Source organism: Pundamilia nyererei, unplaced genomic scaffold, assembly GCF_000239375.1.
Source record: "Pundamilia nyererei isolate P.nyererei 1_Seehausen unplaced genomic scaffold, PunNye1.0 scaffold00025, whole genome shotgun sequence".
Lineage (NCBI taxonomy): Eukaryota > Metazoa > Chordata > Actinopteri > Cichliformes > Cichlidae > Pundamilia > Pundamilia nyererei.
In genome coordinates, this window is record NW_005187426.1 from 2,253,658 (window position 1) to 2,261,042 (window position 7,385).

Genomic DNA, 7,385 nt, shown 5'->3' on the forward strand with positions numbered 1-7,385 from the left:
AGAAAATCTAGCCCCCATCCTGAATTTGATAAGGGGCTAAGATAATCGATGGATGAAAGGATGAATGAATGGATATAAAACCTAGATAATTTCTTCTGTGCTTTTCAGGTCCTTGTTTTTAAGCTTGCTTGGATCAGGAATAAAACCCCCAGGAACTATTCATTACACGTGACCTTTATACCAAAAGGTTAAATCGAAATTAGAAGCAACATCTGAAAACACTCCATCCATAACAATGCTGTGCGCTGACAGCTAAAAACCTTATGTTCCATGGATACAACAGAGGTACTAAAAAACGATTAAACAAATTTAGCAAATTGGAGAAAATTGATAACTATCAGTCTTCCTGCTTCTTTTAAAAATTTTCATTCAACACTTAATCTTTTATCATCACATGGTCAAGCACACCAACACTTTTGTGGCTGTTGACACCATAGCAAAGCCATGTAGAGACATAGTTTTTTTTCCCCATTCTCCACTGCTTCATTCACGTTTCATAATCATTTAGTACAGGTTTCACATGCTTCATGACTTACAGTGGAAAAAGTAGAAAAATGAAGTGTTTTGCAGTCATCGACTACTGGGCCAAAACACACCGCAGTTTAAAGTGAATTTGTATTTATTATTAATAATAATAATAATAATAATAATGATGATGGATTGGATTTATATAGCGCTTTTCAAGGCACCCAAAGCGCTTTACAAAGCCACTATTCATTCACTCTCACATTCACACACTGGTGGAGGCAGCTACAGGTGTAGCCACAGCTGCCCTGGGGCAGACTGACAGAAGCGAGGCTGCCATATCGCACCATCGGCCCCTCTGGCCCACACCAGTAGGCGGTAGGGTAAAGTGTCTTGCCCAAGGACACAACGACCAGGACAGAGAGCCCGGGGATCGAACCGGCGACCATCCGGTTACAGATACGCTTCCCAACCCCCTGAGTCACGGTCGCCTATTAGTTAATATTGATGCTTAATTTGAGCAGAGCATTTTTGATTCTAACTTGACAATGGTTACATTATTTACTTATATAATTAATAGGTGAATGAAGTAAAAAAAAAATGTTGATTGACTTCTAGCTCAACTATGCAAGGTCTGAGCCCTAGTTTAATATTAATTCTTCTCACCAACATGAGTTACAAATAATAGAATAACTGAAGGCCCTAATGTTATTTATAGTGATGTCATGGCTCATGGCATTTCACTTCACATCACCAAGTCCAGTTACTGCACAAAAAAGTCACACAAGATTGACAATGAAAACACAATATGAAATTGAAATTTCCCAACATGGTTCTGACACAAAAATAAGTTAGTTTTACATCATTAGTTAAAGCTAATTTGTGATTCTCCATAATCATTTCCAGCTTATAAAGTTGTTTATAAAATCTATAAGAATCTAGGTTCTGTTATGACTTTGAATTGATCAAAAGTATGTTAAAATGTTAGTTATTCAATTCATTCACTACATGCAACAGTGTCTGACTTGTCCACACCCAAAGCAAGTGATTATATGCAAGTGTGTGTTTAAAGACAAGACGAAGTAAAAAGACATGGAAAGTCAGGCCTGATAGACATATTTTTAGAGATAGTTGGGCTTTAAATTTTAAACTCGCTGATGTATTCATGCTTAAAGTGACATTATCCTGTCTTTATAGCTTTTTTCTTCAAAGTTGCACATGTGGCCTTTAGCAAATCATGAAAGAATACCAATCCTGACATACTGTAGTACAAGTATCAAGTGCATACTTTGTGCTGAATTCATTTCTGTATTAGTTGACCCTATGTTCTGTTACCATATTGGTCCAACATAAACAAAAAGAAGCATACTAACCCCTCCAAAACCAAAGAAGTGAGCCAGCACTTGATTGTTGATGAAGGAGCTCTGGGCAGGGTTAGCCAGCCTGGTCCAGCAGGTGGCTGATTAAGTATGTGCCAGCCTCCACCATGAGAACCATCCATTCTTGCACCAGGTGGCCCATCAGAAGATTCCTCGATCCAGGCTCGTTAATTCACTCAGTGCCCTAAACAGTAAATAACAGTAGTGGTGAATGTACACTGACTAAATTGAGGCTTTTTTTAAGCTACAGTACAGTAAAGAAACCAGACTTTCTTGTAGTTTTTATATTGGTCTTTAGCAGTAGTTCCCCAGGATTCCTGAAAGAATTCAAAGCTTTTCTCTGGGTGGTTTTGCTCATTTTCAGAAGAAGGTTTTTGTTTGTTTGTCAAACCATTTAAGAATGACCTGTCATTCAAGGATTGATCTGGCGGTTGTCAGAAATAACGCAGATTTAAGGTATTTCCACACTCGGTTTCTTTTTTTTCCAATTCAATTAAATTTTATTTATATAACGCCAATCACAACAACAGACGCTTCAAGGTGCTTTCTATTATACAGTAGAGCCTACAATAATAGATACAGAGAAAACCAAAACAATCATATGACCTCCTATGAGCAAGCACTTTGGTGACAATGGAAAGGAAAAACTCCTTTTTAACAGGTAGAATCAGGCTCAGGGAGGGGCGGGGCCATGCTGCAACTAGTTGGGGTGAGAGAAGGAAATTATTGTAAATTATTGGTATTTTACTCGGCCCTGAAAATCTTAGAAATATGGTATCTAACCAGATTCTTACTCTGGATGGCATTACCTTGGCCTCCAGTAACCCTGTGAGGAACCTTGGAGTCATTTTTGATCAAGACATGTCCTTCAATGCACATATTAAACAAACATGTAAGACTGCTTTCTTCCATTTGCGCAACATCTCTTAAATTAGAAATATCCTGTCTCTGAGTGATGATGAAAAACTAGTTCATGCATTTATTACTTCTAGGCTGGACGACTGTAATTATCAGGAATTCCTAAAAACTCCCTGAAAAGCCTTCAGCTAATCCAAAATGCTGCAGCAAGAGTACTGACAGGGACTAGAAAGAGAGAGCAGATTTATCCTGTATTGGCTTCCCTTCATTGGCTCCCTGTTACATCCAGAATTGAATTCAAAATCCTGCTCCTCACATACATGGTCTTAAATAATTAGGCCCCATCTTATCTTAATGACCTTGTAGTACCATGTCACCCTATTAGTGTTCTTCGGTCTCGCACTGCAGGCCTATTGTTCCTAGAGTATTTAAAAGTAGAATGGGAGGCAGAGCCTTCAGTTTTCAGGCCCCTCTTCTGTGAAACCAACTTCCCATTTAGATTCAGGAGACAGACACTATCTCTACTTTTAATGTTAGGCTTAAAACTTTCCTGTGGTTTCTTTTCCTGATCTTTGCATGTTTTATTCTGCTTATTGTTGATCCATTTACTGCTGGAAAATGGAATTCTGTTGCTGGATCATCAACAGAAATGATTTTTCATCAAATTGTGTGCTTCATTATTTCTGTTGATAAAGTATATAGTATAGGTATCTAGTATATACCTCTATGTAGATACCTGTGTAACAACTTTAAACCCCATCTATTAAATTATTAAATTGTAGAAAGCTTTTTTCCCCAGGGATGATCAGGTTTGAAGTATTTGGTCAGTTGACTGTAGCTAACTAACTAGTGAGAGTTGATCCACATGCTGATTGCATTCAGCTGACCCCCCCTCCAAAAGTGTGTTTCTCTTACTGTTGATTTTAGCTTGTGAAGATTTAGCAGTTCTACTGGAAATACTGTTAACTGTCTTCTTTATTTACTGCATATCAGTACAAATCCCTCCACTGCAGCATGAAACTATTTATGTTCACAGTTCAAACAACATTTTATCTTCCCCTCACTGCTGCCCTCATCCTGAACTTGTTCTTCACAGCTTTGCCTCTTTTTGCTCCTCTCTCACGTCTGCACCATTGGTCTCTTTATCATTGATGACACATCAATATTCCAGGAACAGAAACGTTTTGATCCTCTACTGTCTCCAGTCTAAGACTGTCCTGGAAATAACTGCTGACTAGTTGTTATATTGTAGGCCACCTTAAGAATTTATGAGTTGTGTTCTAACCTCAGGGTAACCTCCTACATCCTCCACATCAATACCCAGCAAATGTCCAAGGCCATGGGGCATGATTACAGAGCCCAGGTGGACCTTCATCATGTCCTTCACGCTGCCATGTAGGATGCCAATCTTTACAAGTTCTTCCAGGTGAACCCTGTCAGCCAAGCCGTGCATGTCGGTTCACTTCACACCTTCGAAATACACATTTTTGTCAATAAACAGAAAAAGTGTTAAAAATGTAACTATGCATGTTATTTAAAATTTACTGAATTGTCAGTGTAATTCACAACGACATTATTTTCAAGACTCCAACTGTATATTTTTCTAACTACTGAAAGATTTTAAAAAGACATCACAGTTATGATTTGTACTTAAAAAGAAAAGCATATTTCTATAATATATTATCATGTAACCCTTAAGTTTTTCTACATGACCATTTCCATAATTGAATAGAAAATAATATAGCCTGGTCTGATCGCGGCCATTACAGCATGTGAAGATTTCAGGATGGCCTCATAGATGGTCCTCTGAACCTGCCGTTAGCTAGGAAGGAGCAGGTGATGTCTGAGGACAGCAATAGCACTCTCCACCCATGTCAAACAGACTGCATATCTTACATGCTTGAGTGCAAAAACGTGTATAGATTTCAGAAGTCACTAAAGGTCACAAGAACCGTAACCATGTCACTTGATGGCCTTCACTAAATATTGTTGAGTGGAAAAATTCCTCATGTAGGAGAAAAAAGCCCCCACCCCCCAAAAAGGTACTCACCACATATCTCCATTTGTAATCGTCCTGTCATTAGGAGCCCCAGGATGACCATAATAGATGACAGACGGATTAATGACACTGGTGGGAATAAACAATGCATACATTAAAAAGACAACTAGTAATAAAACATAAATAACTATTAATCTTCAAAGAAGAGAATACATTAAAGCATCAAACAGATTCCAGTCTCTTGTTTTAAGCTCCTAGTTTAACCAGGAAAAATGCTTTCATCTACGGGCAACTAATCCTTACAATGTTCACAATACATGGCCTTTAACACAAAAGGCCAGAACATGATTAACAACATCTCCCAATTTTTCACCCATAATGATGCTGCTAGGTCACAGCTAAAGGGGGGATGTTAATGTATCTTTTTTAATGAGCACAGTTTGTTTTGCCAACAAGTCACCAGGGATACAGAAGAGATGCATGGAGCCTGCTCAACTATGTCATAAACTCAGCATTTTGTGCTCTAAAAGAACAAAGGAACAAAGTATGTGGTGCTCTAATGCCTAGGGCTATGGTCTCAGGGTTAGCTGCTCGAATGTTTGATCAATATGCTACAATCACCGACATTAGACTCCCAAAGACAAAAACACTACATCAATGATCTTTGTTCATTAATTTTTGCACCAGGAGGATCAGACTGAAAATACCTTTTTAACTAACTTAACCTAAAATGGTCCAATTTATTTCACGTTTATATTTACTAAACATCTTCTCGAGATTAATAGATTTTATATTTGAGGAGTCGTTTGTGTGGCTGTATTTTGTTGACAAAGATGGTCCAAAAGTGAAATCGAAACTTTGCACCAGTTGTGCTCAAGCATCTCAACAAACATGGCATCATCTAAAAACTGAAGGCTAACTTTTGTCTGTCTTAGAGTGCCACATTTGGTGCAGACATAAAGCAGATATAATTAATTAAAACTCAGTCATTGCAAGCATTTGACTGATCTAAGTGCAGGTACATCTGTACTTTCTTTGTTTGTATGAAGTCCTTAGAAATAAATCAGGTAATGGATCAATTAATAAATCCTCATGATGCACAGATACACATAAGTAAATAAGTAAATAAAGTTGATTTATATAGCACCTTTCACAGACATGTGTCACAAAGTGCTTTACAAGAAAGGTAAGAAAACACAATACAGTTATAAATACATCATAAAAACCCTGGTCTAATTAAAAGCTTTTTGAAATAAAAATGGTTTTAGCTGCTTTTTGAAGGTCTCCACCGACTCCAGACACCGTAGAAATAGTGCATTCCACAGTCTGAGTGCAACAGCTTGGAAAGATCGGTCCTTTCGAATTCTAAAACGAGTGTGGGGGACCATTAAAAGGTTTTGATTCGATGACCTCAGGTTATAAAAAGAGGTATGTGTACGAATCAAATCATCAATACAGGGAGGGGCCTGTCCCTGTAGTACTCTAAAGGTTAAAACTAGAATTTTAAAATGGAACCTAAATCTGATTGGTAGCCAGTGTAGTGACTTTAAAACAGGAGTCATATGAGCTCCCTTGTTTCAAGTTCACTTGTCCTCTCCTGGAAGAAGAGCACACATATACGAATTGTGACACATTTCTCCTTTAGTGTAGCAGTAGAGTTGGAAGAGACTGCAAAGAAGAAAAAACTTTTGCTGTCCTTTTCCTGACTCCATGCTTTTTAGGAATTTGTTGAAGTCATTCACTTTTTAACCACCACATTGTCAAGCACAGGAAATACCTCAGTCGCAATACTCCACACCTCACCACTGTGCTCATATGTCCTGCACCACCCTCACATACTTTTCTGCCACTCCTGACTTCCTAATACAAGACTACAGTCCCTCTCCTGGTACCCGATCATGTGCTTTCTCTGTATTTACAAAGGCACAATGACATTGTGATATTCTCTTGATACCTCATATCTTCATGGTATGGCTCATCACTTCATCCATAGTTACTACAGCTCCTCTCATCACCATTGTTCCACTGCACAGTATGTCCACAGGACAAACCGTCTTTCCACTCTTGATCCTCTTCATTGTTGCCCTCACTTCTGCCTTACTAATCCCTGTCCACTTTCTGATTCACCAGCGTTCTCTTATCCATCCTACTCTCTGTTTCCTTCATTAATCAGCTATTAAAGTGTTCCTTCCATCTTTTCACTCATTAGTACATTTCCATCTCAGTCCTTAACCACCCTGACTGGCTGCACCATCCAGCAAAATCTCTTTGTCTAACCAATCAATACAAGTCTTTTTCTCCTTACTTAGTGTCCAGCTCAAATACAACTCACTAATAGCCTCTTCCTTTTCCATTCCCCCTTTGGTATGCTTAGCTTCCCAGTGCTCCTGTCTACTTTCATCATCTCCCTGACTATCCCACTTTTTCTTTGCTAATCTCTTTCAATGAATGCTTTACTGTACTTTTGCATTCCACCACCAAGTTCCTTGCCCTCTTTCCTCTGTCCAGATGATACACCAAAGACCTTCTTGGATGTTTCCCTCATCACTTCAGCTATACTTTCCATGTCATCTGTTGACACTTTCCTACCACCCAGAGCCTGTCTCAGCTCCTCCCTGAACTCTGTGCATCATTCTTCATCTTTAAGTATCTACAATTTAATCCTTGCCTCTGCCTTCACTTGC

The 7,385-nt window shown here is 38.6% G+C and overlaps 1 pseudogene; it reads right to left on the reverse strand.

Annotated features, from left to right (window-relative positions):
- Positions 1-1,796: 1,796 nt before the first annotated feature.
- LOC102196977 (xaa-Pro dipeptidase-like) lies at positions 1,797-7,267 on the reverse strand (annotated as a pseudogene).
- Positions 7,268-7,385: the final 118 nt, after the last annotated feature.